Source organism: Rattus norvegicus, chromosome 4, assembly GCF_036323735.1.
Source record: "Rattus norvegicus strain BN/NHsdMcwi chromosome 4, GRCr8, whole genome shotgun sequence".
Lineage (NCBI taxonomy): Eukaryota > Metazoa > Chordata > Mammalia > Rodentia > Muridae > Rattus > Rattus norvegicus.
Genome location: NC_086022.1, coordinates 49,711,963 through 49,731,137, shown reverse-complemented (window position 1 = coordinate 49,731,137; position 19,175 = coordinate 49,711,963). Strand labels below are relative to the sequence as shown.

At 35.4% G+C, this 19,175-nt stretch overlaps 1 long non-coding RNA gene across 1 annotated transcript in view; it reads right to left on the bottom strand.

Annotated features, from left to right (window-relative positions):
- Positions 1-18,838, bottom strand: part of LOC108350673 (uncharacterized) — an 86,406-nt gene extending 67,568 nt beyond the window's left edge. Inside the window, exon 1 of the long non-coding RNA XR_001837543.3 lies at positions 18,737-18,838. This is a non-coding gene — a long non-coding RNA (uncharacterized LOC108350673). The remainder of the gene's footprint in view (positions 1-18,736) is intronic.
- Positions 18,839-19,175: the final 337 nt, after the last annotated feature.

Below are 19,175 nucleotides of genomic sequence, written 5' to 3'. Positions count from 1 at the left end.
GTATACATATGTAGTTTAAATATACTTCAATAAAACGTATTTCACACAGGAAGAAGCAAATATTAAGCAGGACTTTCACTGAAATGGATATAAAAATATCTGTGTCATGATAAGAGGCAGAATAGATTTTACCCTGCATCATTCTGTGGCACATTAACAATGTGATTAATGCACCTATAAATGACATTGAGACAACATGTATAATCTCTGCATGTGCATGAACAAAGTAGTTTTACTTAAATAAAACAATATTTATGATAGAAGCGATTTATCTTCTTTGAGATGTAGTCAAGAAAATTAATTATGGTCTCAAAATGCTTAAAAATTGATTTTACTCAAGTGACCTTCCTTATTTTGAAAAAAAGAATGAATGTGTTACAATAGTTTTATTCTTGCATTCTTCATTAACATCTGGATATTCACATGCTGGAACCTATTACTCCTTAATCAATACATTTTTCTGAAAATCCACCAATAAATGCATCAATCTTTCTTGTTTAACTCAAATACTCATAGAAAATAACAACCCATAGTTACCTGGAAACTAAAAAGAAATTACTAGTAAGGTAAATATTTAGGTATATACTAAAACCAGTTTTCAACTTTTCCTCAAAATATTTTCTTTATTCAACAATAGATTTGCTAAAGTAATTTGGGTATAAACCTTCTATAAATAAAGTCCCAAGTGATGTCCTTCATTGATTTAATTCGATAGCATTTTATTATTTAATTTTTCCACACATTCACTCTTCATATATTTGGCCATGAAACTGAATGTAATGTTAATGAGAAAAATAAATGAAACTCTGCTTTTTTAAAGAGCTAGACGTCTTTAAAGAATTTACTTGAGGTAACCCAATCATGGAAAATCACATTTGGAATGCACTCATTGATAACTGGATATTAGCCCAAAAGGTGGAACTACCCAAGATGCAATCCACAGACCACTGGAAGCTCAGGAAGAAGGACGACCAAAATGTGAATGCTCCCACTCCTTCTTAAAAGAGGAAAAAATATCCATAGGAGGGGATATGGAAGTTTAGAGCAGCGACTTAAGGAATGGCCATTCAGAGCCTGCCCCACGTGTGGCCCATGTATATACAGCCACCAAAACTAGATAAGATTGATGAAGCTTAAAAAAATACATGCTGAAAGGTACCAGATATAGATCTCTCCTGAGAGACACATCCAGAGCATGTCCAATACAGAGGTCAATGCTAGCAGCAAACCACTGAGCTGAGAACAAGACCCCTTTGGGGTAATTAGAGGAAGGACTGAAAGAGTTGAAGGAGCTTTCAACCCCATAAGAACAACAATGCCAACCAAACAGAGCTCCCAGGGACTAAACCACTACTGAAAGACTATACATGGACTTACTCAGGGCTCCAACTGCATATGTAGCAGAGAATAACCTTGTTGGTGCACCAGTGGAAGGAGAAGCCCTTGGTCCTGCCAAGGTTGGACCCCCAGGGCAGGGGAATAAGGGGGGCAGTAAGGGGGATGGATGGAGGGAATACCCGTATGGGGGAGAGGGAGGGGATGGGGTTTTATGTACAGGAAACTGGGAAAGGGAATAATATTTGAAATGTAAGTAAAGGAATATATCTAATAAAAAAATTTAAAAATGTAAGTAAAAGAAATATATGTAATAAAAAAAGATAGTTTTTTTTTGTTGCAGTTAAAGGTAGCTCAGGGTGATATTTGTATCTTTCAGATGTCAGGTTGTACAAGCATTTTACCCACTTTGTTAAAAGCATATCTGTTGATGATTCTGTGTTAATGAAATATAAATATGTTATGAAATATAAATTCATAACATTTCCTGGGAGTAGACACTGGCGATTTTCCTGGTCCAGTAGCACATGTCCTCAAAAGAACAGATACAATATCTATTCTATTCCCTTTTCATTTTTCCTCATATAACTGTCATTATTGACTATTTATGTAATGGCATAGTGTTCTTGTTTGTGATGATATAGTCAATTAATGTAATAGTCAATGTTATGTAATATAAAATTGTCCATAAATTGTCCTTAACTTAAAAAAAATGAAATAAAATCTGTTGTGAATAGAAAACAATTTACTAGAGAAATTTCAATTTATTCTGACTTCATGCCAATGAGTGAAATATCTTCAGAGGGACACGTTGAATGGGGGTCAATATTTAATTTAATGATAAAGCCTTAATTCTACAGTGACCATGATAACCAGGTTTGAGTTCTCTGCAGGATCCATTTAGTCTTGTGAACACTGAACTACAGTCCTTATCCTAATATTTTCTTAAGGATGTTCAGAAAGTTCTTGAGTAGCTACTATACATAAGACATTAAAAAATGAAGTATGGTTGATAATTTTAAATTATATCATTTAAACTAGTTTTAAGTATCATTAAAATTATCTAAAATATTGCTTATTTTAGATGCACGTAGATGAATGATTAATATTGTTGACTAGTGGTTAATATTAAACCACTGATAGTAATAATCATTTAAATAATAATTGATACTACTTTTATTACAGAGTTTTCAAAAACTGTCATGATGTGCTTTGAGATTGGAAAATTCATTTTGGCTACTACATCTTGGAAAGATTAATTTAGTCAATTCATGTGTGACACTGGCCAGATGCTCACAAATAACATGTACAAGGACTCAAATTCCAGTACTTACTTACAGGGCCAAGATTTCCTGATAAGGGTGATGAGAAATTTATCTTGAATAGTTCAGGTTGGAGAGATCACAGTAAGACTGAGACAGTGACACGTTTTATTGCAAGGAATGAGATTTACTATATCTTTAGAAACAGGGAGAGGGCAATTGTGGTTGCCAGGATACAGTTATGTTTGCAAGTTATACAGGGCATACAAGATTAATATCTGAGACTAACTTTCCTGCCAAGCACCTATATGCTTCATTGACTTCTAGGGAATGCAGATACATAGCTGGCCTGAATGTTCCACTTCTAAAGGAGTGCCTTAGTTTCTCAGGAACTAAAAGGTTTGATTCACAGTCATCAAGGCTGCTGGACAAAGCCAACTCAATGTTGCCCTGCACAAGGTACCTGTGTTGTTAAAAACATTTTATCATGTATGCTAAAGGACTTGGTATTGCAGATTTTAAGAACAATGTATTCAATACTCTCACATAAATTGACTCATCATCACAATCTGGAATGACCAAAGACTTGGAATAGTACTTTCTGGAAACTGTGCAACACAGACTACGAAATTAAATCCATTCTAAGCTTCTCATTGTTTTAACAACACAACCAGAACAGTACAATAACATTTTAAAACATTGCCCAATATTAACATTTCCACAAATTAGCATTGTACAAAATATGAATAATTAACTTAGAATTATAAATATGCTCAAGTACTCATTAATCTTTGAGTACTTTAAATATAAATACAAAACAGGCTGTCAACTCAATTATGTTCATTGTGTTTATAAGATTCAATTATCTGCATAAATTTGAAAACATATGCACTATGTAAGAAAGGGCAGTATATTAAAATTCAAAATGTAGATTATATTTACATTTCAATAAATTTATTATGAGACAAATTTCTGCCATTTTAGGATGAGTTGACTTACTTAACACATTGATAGGAAAAAAGCCTACACGAAGCAGAAATAATGAATTGTTTTTCTCTGATTCATGAGGAGGTTGGAGTTAAAGAAAAAATTGTTATAACACTAGAAGTTATCAGCTCATTTAATTAGTTAACATGAGGAAATGATTTTAACTTATACTAATAAATACCATTTGAATACTAATAATAAATTATTAAATGGAAATATTAACTTTAATTGTTTCTATTCTGCTTCTACTCATTCAGGTGGGAAGAAAAATATTTTTATTGATGTTGTTAACTGTAGCATCAAAAAGAGCAGGAGCAGCAGAAGAAGGAAGAGGAAAATTAACAGTTTTGTGACACTATATAAACTATATACAAAAAAATGGGAGAGATATTCCTCTTTGGTGTAGATTTTTCAAGAGTTATGATATGCCTTTCAATTTTTCTCTCTGAGAATATTTAGTGGACAATGAAAATATTCTTTGAATAGAAGTTGCCATGCTTAAGTATTGGCATTTTACAGAGTTTCTGGTTTTGCTTTTGATAAATTGATTTCTTTAACTTTATTATTAATTTTAATTTTGTATGTTTTCCCCTAAAATGTAAGTTACAGACTTGAAAGCCGTGAGTGCATTATAGAACATCTTAGATTCCTTCAACATTGTCTGTAAGAGAATCCAGTAAGGTGAAAAAACACATGGTTATCTTTACATGGGAGGAAAGAAATAAAGAAGGAAGTAAGCAAGGAAAAACAAATAGAGCAGGAAGGGAGGAAAAGTGTTTTAGGGGAAGGGAATAATAGCGGGCAAGATTAATAGCCCCACTCATTTTGACTAAAACAATAAAATGAAATAAGTTTCTATATAAAGCCTATTACACAAGATCCATTTAGTTTAGAAATAGCAGTACTGTTGATAAAAATCAGCAGATGGTGACTTTGTGATTGTGGACAGCATTCTGCAAAACCTAGTTGAAAATGCTTCAGGGGAGAAAATTTCAGGTGTAATATATAGCTATTCAGTTTACATTTCACTTCTGAACACATCATGTACATCTGCTCTTAGATACAAAAGAAAAAAGAAAAAAATTGCCATCTCATTTTTATCCTATAGGTTCAGCCATGCTTTGGAGAGGTAGGTGGGATACTGTAACATGTGTATGACTTTGAAAGCCTCTTAACACTTAAGTCAATCAAACAGAGGTGCCTACCACAGCCATAATTCCATAATTATATCAAATGGATTCCACTATTAAGAAATATAAGGAGTGTAAGATTATAAAACATATTACTACATAGTATTCAGGGAAACCACATTTAATTTGATTCAAAATTGCTTAGGTGACTATGAGATAACCTCTGTTCATTCATATTCCTGTTTTTGTATCCATAATTAGTTCAAAGTGTGTAGTAGAAATATCACATTAATTTGTGTTTGAGTAGGTATTCAAATAATTTATAGTTTATTACATATGTATACATATACAGTGAACTATATATAAAATATATGTAATTCTATGTACAGTTTGTTATATAATTGATATATATATTTTAAAAATTAATTATTTTCATGATTTTGTGGAGCTTTCGAAACAAATTCTAATTTTAAAATTTTGTGTAATTACTTATAATATTTTGCATGTAATTATAAATATTTTAACTATATTCAGTTTAAAATATAGTATTCTGGGTTATTCCATGAAACAAAGGCTCCACATAGGTAACAGTGAAAGATATGGTGTTGATTGTTGTCAACAGTAGCACCAAAGCAGGACTAGTCCAAAAGTGCCCTTTCCTTGTACTCATTCACTGAAATTGATGTAAATAGCTCCTTAAAATAGTAAAGGCACAGCATTTAATCCAGTTTGTGAATTTAAAGCACCACATATGAGGGCCAGCGGAAAGAATGGAAACAGGTGACTTCTGGAGGAAGAAGGTTGCGAGGATGCTCTACAATGTACCAGAGACCTCAGAAATGAGAAATCTTCAGGATTCAGAGTGGGGTACCCTAGATAAAGTGGTCTACAGTGAGGAGAAGGAACTTATTGAACCCACATTCAGCAGAAAGACAGGGCATCAAGAGAGGGATGGGGTTGCCAATTACACAGTCAAAGCTCTGACCCATAATTCTTCCTGTCTGAAATAAATGCAGGGATTGAAATGGAGAAGAGCTTGAGGAAAAGGAGGTCCAGTGACAGGTCCAAAGTGAGATCCAGTACAAGGGGAGGCCCCAAGACCTGACACCATTACTGAGGCTATGGGGTACTCACAAAAGGGATCTATCATGACTGCCCTCCAAAAGACCCAACAAACAGTTGAAAGAGTCAGATGCAGATATGTGCACTCAGCCAATGAACAGAAGCTGCTGACCCCTCTGGTTGAATTAGGGAAAAGCTGGAGGAAGTTGAGGAGAAGGGCAACCCTGTAGGAGGACCAGCAGTCTCAATTTGCCTGGACCCCCGAGATCTCTCAGACACTGGATCACCAACCAGGCAGCATACACCAACTGATAGGAGGCCCCCAACACATGTACAGTAGAGGAATCCCGGGTTTGGGTCCAGTCAGAAAAGATGCACCGAACCCTCAAGACACTGGGGGTCCCAAGAAGTTTAGAGGTCTGATGGGGTGGGTGTGGTGGGACACTCTTGTGGAGACAGGGAGGTGGGGGAGGAGGTATGGAATGTAGAACAGTAGGGTGGTGGACCAGAAGGGGGATAAAATCTGGAGTATAAAAATAAACAAACAAACAAAGCACCACATCCCATGTAATTAAAGTCAGCTGATTGTGAATTGAAATACCCCTATATGTGGATTGTATAGATTAAAATAAACTGTATCAAATAATTTATTAATTCTTAGTATTTTATGGTATTTCTATGTTTAAGAAAATAAAAGGAATATTTTATTTATAATAAACATATTATACTAACCATTAATTTCTATATATGTGTTTTATGCATACACACATATGTATATATACATATACATATGCATACACATATGCATATATGCATACATTAATACACATACACCTACACACACACACACACACATATATATATATATATATATATATATATATATATATATATATATAACCACATAATATCTGTGGTCAATACTGGCAATACTGATAAGGACTAGTGTTTAATGTACCCTTATTGTGTGCTAGATTCTCTTCTACATAAAATATCCATAAATATATTTAATATAGATCAAAGTATATGTATTCAATGTATTGTATGAATGAAATTATACACTTAATAGTATCTTAATTCTCAGTACTATATAATATATGTTACATATAATAAAATAATATATTGATTTTCTCTTTAAGTATTTAATTATTCATATTGGGTCAAATTAAGAAATAATATAAAATAGAATATTAAACTTTTTGATAGGCTTAAATGTTATTTCATCAAAATACCTAACTTATTTCCTTTACCTTTACAATCCTTGTCTACTTATTCAGTGTAGATCATTGAAATAATTGTAAAACAAAACTGTAAATACATTGAATATATAAATACAATAAAATCCATATGACCCTTGTCTGAGTTACAACACATTGGGTAAAAGTGCAAAGCTTTGCTGATGAAATGTGTTTTATGTGTCAGACTTTATTAAAAGTATAACATATTTCTGGTGAAAAATCATATACAAGACAATAAAATGTAAAGGTCAAACACTGACAAAAATATTTGTACGAAAAATATCTAATACAGAACTGTTTTTCAAAAAACTAAAAAATAAAATAATTAAAACTCAACAATAAAGAAATAAAAACTAAAAGTGGCTAAAGACTTTAGCAGATATCTCACTAAAGGGAGAAAGATGATAAATTGGCACATAAAAGCTTTTCATGTATATAGTCCAGGAAACTGAGAAAGAGAATAACATTTGGAATGTAAATAAAATAGTTAAATTTTCTAAATTCCTGAACGAAAAAGTAAATTAAAAATAAAACAAAGTTTCACTACACATCAGTAGTACCCTGATAAATGGTGATGCTACCAAAGGTTTAGGGGATATTTAAAAAAAATTCTATTTCTGGTGGGATTTCCAATAATAACTTCATCTTAAAAGACAGTTTTTGCACAAAATTAAATATATCTTCACCATATGATATAGAAATAACACTCTTTCATATTTATCTAAAAGTATTGAAATTTTGTCTACACAAAACATTACACCCAGTTCTTCAGAGCAATTTACTTCTTCACTGTCAAGTTTAGAAGAAACTATAATGGTCTTCTGTTTGTAAATGAATACTGCTGTGTTAGGTTGTAAAAATATAACCTCTCAATCTATGAGCCAGATTAGAGTTCCAGGTCTTAATCTGCTTGTAAAGTTTATTCTCCAAGCAAGGAGAAATGTAACATTTTCTGCAGTGCATTCATATACTTGATTTTTATTCAGCACTAAATAAGTAAACTCTCAGGCCACAAAAACACAGGGAAATATTTAAATGAGTATCACTGAGTGAAATAGAGCTCTAAAAGGATATGAGTCTAAGTAGATGACATCCTTTACACATCAAAACAATGAAGACAATGAAAAGGCTGGTGACTGCTAGAGTTGGAATATGGAAAGGAACACAAAATATAAGGGGTGTTCAGTTACTCAATGAAGTCTATACTGTAACAGGACTTACATTATATATTGTATCATTATATATTGATGCAACGTCAAGAAATCACAATATTCCAAGTCTGATACAATGTAAACTGTGGACTTTGGAATACTCTTTTGCAATTTATACTTTTGAATAGTATCAAATGTACAACTCTAGCAAGGTGTTGTATACTCTGCAGATAGGATAATACTGTATCCTCTGTACTTTCTGGTCGATATCTTCATTAATATAAAAGTCTTAAAAATTTTAAGACTAATTTTAAAAAAGAAATTAACCACACTCTTGAAAAAATATATTCAAATGTTATTATCTTGCAATCCAAGAAATTATTCCAGCTTTTCATCTGTGGGTCATATAGCCATTGCAAAGGTGGATTTGTTGTGCTCAATAATTTACTTTCCTTAAATATTCCAATGTGATACAGTAATTATAATTTTACTTGCATGAGTGACCACTTGCTATATAATAACCAATTGGTGTTGTCCTTCCTGCTTCTCCATTTGATGTTTTTCTCCTTGCATCCTTTTATCAATCTGACTGTATTACACTTCTTTTTCCCTCTTTTTTAAGGATGGAAAAATAGAGATCAAGTACTGTGCATAGGATGACTTGAATCTTCATATACATTCCATGAAAGTTTAAAAGTATTATATTAAATGCCAGGAATAAAATGTATTTTCGAAACAACTTTCATATTAAATATAGAATAATAATATAAATTTCCATTCTATTTTATTGGATGGAGGGATGAGATGATATCCATACCCAAGCTGTGATAATACACTGCTTCAGCTGAGCTTAGAGCATTTCTCAGTTATAATTTTCCTGATCTTTAGCCTGAAAGTTTCTTGCCTCCATTAATTCTAATATTCCAAACTGACTGATTTATTCCAACTTCTCTTGGCTTTGCACTAAATTGCTCTTCTTGGTTTCATAGTAATATAGGCAATATATGTAAACATTCTGGCTGCTCATTACTGGCTCACTCCGTCTTTACCTGTGTCTAGCTTGTCCTGTCTGCAAACTGTATTTGTAAAGCTGTCTCAGGAAAACTGCCACACACAGCTCTCACTTCCTGTGATGCTTTTTCCTGTCTGTTCTCATGAGAGTTGGGTATATCATATCTCAGCATCATTATCTTAAATCTTTATCTGATTTATCACTTAGTCTGCCTGCCCCTCCCCCCAACGAAATGTGACTTTTAAATGTGGCTTCTTCCATATATAAACTAACTTTATCTTCATTGCTAGGTATGTTTGTGTTCCAGGCAGATCAAACTGTCAGCCAGGCTGCTTCTGGGTTGAGGGTAGATCATATGTTTGGATATGTTTCCTTGCTAGGGCAGCTATGTTGATTCATTAAAATTCCTCTACATCTTTGCCTTTTCTCTTTAAGATAAAAACCGTACACAGTTTAACTTTTGCAACAGAAACAGTTACGAATCCCACATACCTAACAGTCTTAATTTCCTTATGATGGTCCATTCATGAGATTATCCCTCATAACAACAGTTCTGGTCAACTGTTCTTCAGCAACATCGACGTTTTCTAGTCTCCCAGTATGATGAATTTTCTCTCCTTTTTAGCCATTTTGTTGAGTGGTTCCCATGCAGGTTGGTCAGCTTTCTGAGTCCCACATGTTGCTGTCTTTCTATGTCTCTTCCTCCCTTAAATAGTTCCTTTCATGTGGAAGTTTATCTTACTCAGATCAGACACTTATCAATGTTGATGGAATCTATGTTGAGGCCTGCTCCTTTTAGCACACCTGTAACCATTTTGTATTCAGTTTCCCTTTTTCATATATAGTGAAATAATGTTAGGGTTCTCAGACCCCATTTCCCAGAAGTAATTATCCAAAGATAACACTGAAAAATCATACTATGTATGATTTGTTATCTCAAAGCTGTGAAACTCCCCTTTTCACCAACTATTCACCATGCTGCTTGCCTCACGACCAATTGGCCAAAAGTCAGCTGATAATTCTTTGTTTAGTTAACCAGAATATAGTACTACCTCCGCCCTTGCCTTCTGAACTTCTGAATTTGGTTGTCCTATGAAAATCATGCCCTGGAACAAACTGGCACTATCCATAGGCTCCTGAGTCACTATTATTATTATTATTATTATTATTATTATTATTATTATTATTATTATTATTATTGTCCTGATTGATTACTCTTAGATTGTGAATTCAAGAAACCATTTTTGCTTAACTGAGATCAGTGTTTGTATGGTCTGTGTGGCGATTTCTGCACCCCAAAAAACTATAGGCTTTCATCCCCTGTGCAAATACAGACAAATTTCCTGAACATAACACATTCCCTGACTTCCATTCTGCTGTTAAAACATCTTTTAAGTATACAGGTTGATCTATTTTGTGGTTTATTTCTATAATCTAGTGTCTTTGAGCAGCAGTTGTTACTGCCTCATTGACATTTAAAAATAAAAGTTAATAAATCAGTATTCAGTCTATTTCTGGGAGTTTTTATTCCAGCTTTCTTTATATTAAGCATGCCTTTTAAAGACCAATTAGACATTACTATAACTGCTTGAACTGTTGGATTATGTGGTATACTTTTAACATGTTTTATGTTATAATATGCAAAACACACCCTATTTCGTCTTATTGGAATCATGTGGGGGCATTTTCAGTCTTACTTTGGAAAGGTATCCCCTTAATAGCTATCCCTTCCAACGAATGAGCAATTACAGAATTAGAACTTATTAACTCAAAGCAGAATTCTATGAAATCTTGAATATTTATCAATAGTATATGTACAAATCTTAGATCCCTAATTCTGCAACGACACCCATGTGCCAAATTTAATTTCTTTTCATGCCGTTAAGGTTACTTCCAGCAGGCAATAGAACTTTGCTTATGTGGAGAATAGTAGGATTTCATTTTTAGAATTTCTTTGGCTTATTGTGAAGTAATGGAAATTTTTCTTGTTAAAACGTTGCACTTAACACAATGTTTCTCATTAAATTTCAATTCTTCAAGCATATTTTCTATTAATAACTGATTACTATCTTCATTTCATTGGGCCAGTGGACCAGGAAAATCCAGTATGAGATCGAATATGGGCGATAAATAATAAATAACTTATTTTTCAAATTATTGTTTTAATTGTATAAATAATGCTGTTAATTCTGAAATGTCAGAAAAAAGTTCAGCATTTTCTGTATGTAGTACAGAACTCTCTATTGTGAGTCAGTAATTCTATTGATAGGTTAAAAAAAAATCCATAAGAACTGCATATAGCTGATTTTATTCTACCAAAACAAATGGATGTAGAGAAACTTTCATCCAGCAACATAACAGCTCTGGCAAGGGATCACATCCAAAATCTAGGTCTTTGTGAGCTGGCTAGAATGATATAATTTTAATCCTTTTTTTTTTTTTTTCGGAGCTGGGGACCGAACCCAGGGCCTTGCGCTTGCTAGGCAAGCGCTCTACCACTGAGCTAAATCCCCAACCCCTATAATTTTAATCCTTCTGGCTGTTCAGACACACCCTTCATATACACCCTTATTGCCTCTGGCTAGAATACAGACACATCCTTAGTGTATATGAAAAATTGAAGGTAAAATAGTTTCTGGAGAGAAGCAGTAATATTTAAAAGTGACACCTAATTGAGGTGCATATAAACTCATAAATTGGGGAAAGATTTGACAGAATGAGTCAGAGGTTCTTGATGTCCCCAAGTCTCCTGGGTCTCTTTGGATATGCTGCCAAACTCAAATGACTGTTATTTTCTCTGGAAATTGTCTGAGGTGAATTTCTCTTCTGAAGTTTTCTGTCAGATGTTTCCAGTCCTCTTTGACATTTCTGTCAGTTGTCTTCTGCTTTGTCCATTGTTGCTATGCTTTCTCCTTCTCTAATCTCTTTGGGTATTTCTTCCAACTACTTTGGGAGCAAGATGTAAATTTCACTTTTATTTCCTCAAACGTAGAGATGAGATGAGGGCAGTACCTAAGGTGGGCTTAGGCTGAGTCAAAGTGATTCTTTGTTCTATCTATCCCTAGGCCTGGGACTAAAAGCTTCTATCTTTCTATAATATAATCTTCCAAGTTTACTGATTTTGAGAGATCAGAACAACTGCTTGGATTCAGGCTCCTTCTTAAGAGAACCTGACCTAAGGGTGAACTCAAGTTAACCAACAAGTCAGAACCTAGCACTAGTTTCCAAGTCACTCCCTAACAACCACCAATTGGGAGGAAAACAAGTTAAATTTATGGCTTGGCTCCCAACAGTAGCCAATCATTTTTAAAGGGCAATAATAGCCCCCCAATCAGATGTGTTCTAAGCTGCAAACACCCTTGCTTGTTTGCTTGCCTCTATAAGTACTTGCTTGAAACTGAGCTTGGGTTAGCACTTGATAGTTGCTGGGAAAAAGTCAGTTTTCTTTAATGATATTATCCTTGGTTGACTTACAGTCCAGGCTAGTTACTACTCCCATTAATAGTAAGGAAACACAACTTGAATAAATAGAAAAAGAAACATCAAGTTTGGTTGGACAGTTGGTGAAGGTAAAACATATCAAAAGTTTGAATGAATACCAATATATATTGAGTATACGGAATTAATATAAACTTTATCTAAAGTAGAAAAACAATGACATTTATTTTACTAAACTCAGTTACATAGAATATATGACTCATAAAGATCATTCTTCATCGTTTTCTGTTGAAATAAAGAAGGGATTTTACTTAAGTATTTTATCTATAGTAACACTAAATTATATATACTTTTCTCTAATACAATTGGACACTTCTTTATAAGCACACAAAAGTTCATTTTTTACAAACCTAAGAATTTTAAACAGTCAAAAAATTCCAAGAATTTTAATACACTATCAATGATCTTTAATTCTTTTTCTCTCTTTAGTACATGCACACCCAGGTGACTTGGAGAAATATGTTACAAGATTCCATTTTAGATTTATTTTTCACTCTTCGTAATCATGAAAATATTTTTAATATGTTACCAGTCATCTATGTTTACTGAGCCCTTAATGTTTTATTTAAGTCATATTTTTCTACTCTCTACTATTTTAGATACCTATTTTCAGATGGCCAAGTGATTTATAATTTAATCAACATTTCAGAGCAATATCAAAGTTCTAGAATGTTGGAAGATTTATAAAGGGTTTTTAAACTGATTAAAGTATTCCATAATGAAAAACAATTTTCTCAGTGATGGTAAAGTGTGATAATGATCCCAAATGAAAGGTATGTAGAATATTTCCTACTCATATGTCTCACTCAGGCCAAGAAGTCCATAGATACTTTTGTAACTAATAAGGTCTATTAGAACTCCTGGTTTTTGACAGGTCATGTGTTTTATAATGTATGCATATCTAAAATATTTTATAAAAATCAGGTAGTTAAAAACCACAATTCCTATTTTATAGTACTTTCTATATTTGCCCAGAAAATTGCAACAAAATATCTATACTTATATGGATATTTATCTCATATATAATGTACAAGAAACTGTTATCGCCTTTCTTGATTTCTCTTCTGGAATCCCCCATCCTTTGCCCCATCCCCCTATCTCTGTGAGAGTGTGGCATTCCCATATATGTGGACATTGAGCCTTCACAGTGCCAAAGGAAGGCCTCTCCTCTTATTGATGCCTTATAAGACCATCCTCTACTACATATGAAGCCAGAGTCATAGAGTCCCATGTGTACTCTTTCTCTAAATTATCCATTGGGGGTTTCGTTTTTAATCCAATGATGTTTGAGAGCATCCAAATCATTATTTCTCAGGCTCTGGCAAAGCCTCTGAAGAGACAACTATAACAGGCTCCTGTCAGCAAGCACTTCCTGCTATCCACAATATTGTCTCGGTTTAGTGAAATCATGGGATGGATTCCTGGGTTGGACTGTCTCTGGATGACTGTTCCCTCAGTCTCTGCTACAAGCTTTGTCTCTATATTTCCTCCTGTAAATATTTTTCTCCCATCTGAGAAGGACTGAAGCATCCACTTGTTGGATTTCCAAATTCTTGAGCTTCATATGGCCTATGGATTGTATATTGGGATCCGAGCCTTTGGACCAATATCCACTTATCAGTGAGAGCAAACCAAGTATGTATATTGTGACTGGGTTACCTCATTCAGGATGATAATTTTATTCATTTGCCTAAGAATGTCATGAAGTCCTTTTTTTAAATAGCTGAGGAGTACTCCACTGTGTAGATGTACCACATTTTCTGTATCCATTCCTCTGTTGAAGGACATCTTGGTTTTTGCAGCTTCTGGTTAATATCGATAAGGCTGGTTTGAACATATTGTAGCATGTGCCCTTGCTATATTTTGGAGCACCTTTGGGGTATATGCTGAGAAGGGGTATAGCTGGGTCTTCAAGTAGTACTCTGTCCAATTTTCTGAGGAACCTCCAAAATGAATTCCAGACTGGTTGTACCGGCTTTCAATCCCACCAACAGTGAGGGAGTGTTCTTCTTCTTCTGCATCCTCACCAGCAACTGTTGTCACCTGAGGTTTGTATCTTAACTATTCTGACTGGTGTGAGGTAGAATCTCAGAGCTGTTTTGATTTGCATTTCTCTTATGACTAAGGATATTGAATATTTCTTTAGTTCCTTCTCCAGTATTCAATATTTTTCAGTTGAGAATTCTTCATTCAGTCCTGCCCTTCATTTTTTTTAATAGGGTTACTCAATTCTGAAGAGACTAATTTCTTGAGTTCTTTGTGTATATTGGATATGAGCCCTCTCTCAGATGTAGGAGTGGTAATGATCTTTTCCCAATTTAATGGTTGCACTTTTGTCCTATTGACAATATCCTTTGTCTTACAGAAGCTATGCAAATTTATGAGGTCACATTTAGTGAGTCTTGAACTTAGAGCACATGCCATTGGTGTTCTGTTCAAGAAAATTTCCCCTGTGCCTATGTGCTTAAGGCTTTTCCTCAAATTCTCTTCTACTAGTTTAAGTGTATTGAGTTCTATGTGGAGGTCATTTATCCACGTGGACTTGACCTTTGTACAGGGTGATAAAAATGGATTGATTTGCATTCGTCTACATGCCGACATTCAGTTGAACAAGCACCATTTGCTGAAAATGGTTGGAAGTTGTTGGAAACACTGAATGGTTTTAGCTTCTTTGTCAAAGATCAAGTGACCATTGGTATGTGGGTTTATTTCTGGGACTTCAATTCTATTCCATTGATCTACCTGCCTGTCTCTGTACCAATACTATCCAGTTTTTATTACTATTGCTCTGTAATAAAGCTAGAGGTCAGGGATGTCGATTACCCCAGAAGTTCTTTTATTGTTGTGGATAGTTTTTGCTATCCTGGGTTCTTTGTTATTCCAAATGAATTTGCAAATTTCTCTTTAAAGCTCTGTGAAGAATTGAGTTGGAATTTTGATGGGGATTGCATTTAATCTGTAGATTGCTTTTGGAAAAATGGCCATTTTTATTACCTCAATCCTGACAATGCATGAGCATGGGAGATCTTTCCATCTTCTGAGCGCTTCTTCAATTACTTTCTCCATGAATTGAACTCTTGTCATACAAATCTTTCACTTGCTTGTTTAGAGTCACACCAAAGTCTATTTGTTTGTTTGTTTGTAACTATTGTCATTCCCTTAATTTCCTTCTCAGCCTGTTTATATTTTGAGTAGAGGAAGACTACTGATTTGTTTTAGTTCATTTTATATCCAGCCAATATGCTGAAGTTGTTTATCTGCTATAAGAGTTCCCTGGTGGAAATTTTGGGGTCAGACAAGTATATCATCATATCATCTTCACATAGTGATATTTTTACTTCTTTCTTTCCCTTTGTATCATTTTGACCTCCTTTTGTTGTCTGATTGCTCTGGCTAGGACTTCAAGAACTATATTGAATAGTTAGGGAGAGAGTGGGCAGCCTTGTCTAGTCCCTGATTTTATTGGGATTGCTTCAAGTTTCCCCTCCATTAAGTTTGATGTTGACTACTTCTTTGCTGTATTTTGCTATTACTAGGTTCTGGTTTGGGCCTTGAATTCCTGATTTTCCAACTCATTTCCCATGAGGGGTTATTGATTTTTGGCAAATGCTTTCTCAGCCTCTAATAAGATGATCATGTGGGTTTTTTTCTTTGAGTTTGTATAGATAGTGGATTAAGTTCATGGATTTTCATATATTGATGTGCCTGCATCCCTGGGATGAAGCCTAATTGTCATCCAACAAAAGAGAGGTATTTCTCCTCCCTTTTCTCCAAACTACAAAAATGAAAGACCTACAAAACCCTTAGAGAAAACCGCGCGAAATTCCTCAGTCCCTTGCTCCCATCCATCTACTACCCAACAATGTACTGACTTTTGGGATTCCCTTGCAAAAACGAACCCTTCCTCCGTTGTTACTCAGGAGCCTTGTAAGGAACAAAAAACCCAAGTGCTTCAGCATTTCCTGTTAATATCAACCCCAGTTGAACTAAACCACTCAACTGGTACCCATTCCAAGCCTCAGACCTCTAAGAACTCAGTCAGGCTGTGAATGAAGATGACATCCATGCACTCTGGACAAAATCTTTACTATAGAGTCAAGTTGCCAACCTAAAGAACCCTGAAGATTGAAGAGATATTTGCTGTTTTTCCCTATCTGTCCCAATGCTATTGGTATGGAAGCTCTGTTTCAAGACAAATACCTTCAACAAGTCAGGCAAAATCAGACTGAGTCAAGACCCCCTTGGCTTTTAATGAACTCTTTGGCCAGGAACACTTTTCTACAGGAACACAACAGGCAACTCAGCCAGCAGAGTATAATGTCCAGGTCCACTTTTTTTCAACCCAAAGTTGGGACAGACTCAATCCACCCTCAGGGTCACAAGACCCCACCTCCTCCATTCTGCCTCTCCATCAAAAGCCTTGAGAAACCCTATCTGATTTTATTCACAGAACTAAAATTAGCCTAGAAAGAAAAATTCCCAACCCCACAACAAGGGACCTCCTTTTTAAAACAATTGTATGGGAACACATGACTTCTGAATCCAGACTAGCTTGCCAGGGTCTTGGGGAAGAACATCATGATAAGTGGATTGTGGCAACCCAAGATGTAGGGATTATGTCACACCAGATTACATCCGTAGCTCAGGAACTCGTAGCAGTAGTAAAAGCAGAAATAATCTGCTTCAAATGTGGAGGGACAGGACATTGGAGGAATGAATGCCCACAAAACTCTCTAACTGTAATAGATTCTAATCACCCTAAAACAATTTGTTCCCCCTTAGAAAAGGTTTCCACTGGAAGAGACACTGTACTGCTGTACATGATAAGAATTTTAAGCACTGGAGCCTTTAAACTTCAGACAGGGCACTCCTCAAACATGACAGTAAGAGGAACAACTACTTCCCTAGAAGTCTTATGGGTGTCCAGTATCTCAGAAAGCTCCCACCCCAAATTAAACTTTCAAATAGATTAAAAAAACAATCAAATGTCTTATTGATACTGGAATAGAAAAGACAATTTTAAGACAACAAGAGATCCCAAGTGACTGGCAACTGATCTCTGGGCCCCAACTCCTAGGCATAGGGGCTACCTCACCAAATAGTAGGAAGACACGGATGGAGCTACTGTCCTCATCCACCCGCTTTGGGGCTACTTGAGCCACCAATCTTCTAGGGAGAGATATCTTACAAGCCTTAGAGGTAGTTCCTACCACCCAAAGAGAAAGAGACCACATTAAGATAGAGGATATTACCTATAAAGAAAGTAATACCCAAGGAGACCCTTAAAACCCTCCTCCAAATCACCCCCAATTCTAGGGGCTACTGTTAGATTTACTACTCTCTGCCTCGATTGACTCTCCAATGAAGCAATCTGGATCCCACAATGGCCTGTATCCAGGGAGAATCTTAGAGCCTTCACACAACTGGTAGAAGAACAGCTGGTACTACAACACATCTGCCGAACCCGCATTCTATGGAATACCCTTGTGTTCACTGTAGAAAAGAGCTCAGGGGGATCGAGATTATTACAAGATTTGAGGGCAATTAACAAAATCATGCGAGGTTGGGGCTCTCCCCAAAGAGTGCTGCCCCATGAATGAGCCCTCCCTACCAGTGTCCCCCTATTAGCAAGAGACATAAAAAAACTGCTTTTCCTCCATCCCTCTCCACACCCAAGGCTGCAAATGCTTTGCATTCTCAGTAACCCACCCCTGTTAATAACTCTGGCCCAGCCTCATGATATGAATGGACTGTCCTCCCACAATGAAAGGCTAACAGTCCTACCATTTGACAGGAGGCTATAGCCACTGCATTGAAACCCTGTTTAGACAAACAACTCAATATATACCACTGATCCACACATATATATATATATATATATGGATGATATATTAATATGGAGAGACATTCCCACTTCTACCTCCCAGCTTAAGAACCAACTAAGACATTCCCTATCTGCCTTAGGATTCAAAATAGCCCCTTACAAATTCCAACTTATTTTGCCCATTACATTTTTAGGAACAGTGATCTCTCTTACCTCAATATGCCCCCTCAAACTTACCGATTCCATCCCTCAAAAGTTAACTCTCGCTTCCCTCCAGAGCTTTTGGGCAACCTCAGTTGGCTTTGACCCTGCCACAAGCACCCTTCAACTTCTCTTTATCCTCTTAAAAGGAGATAAAAGACCCTCCTCCCCAAGAATATTGTCCCTGGAAGCAATCCAAGTTCTAAATTCTGTCAATGCAGCCCCAAAAGATATGGCTCTTGTTAGGTATGACCTAATAATCACCATACAGCTCCTTATCTTCAACTCCTCCCCTACCCTTGTAGGAGCCCTTTACCAACCTCAAGGGGTGATGTAATGGCTACATAACTTGATGGGTGGAATACCCCAAATTTTAAATGAGTTGGATAAACTCACCAGCATGATTAAAAATGACAGGGATAGACCCTGCAAACCCTAGAAAAAGAACCTGACATTCTTGTCACCCTGTTCTCCC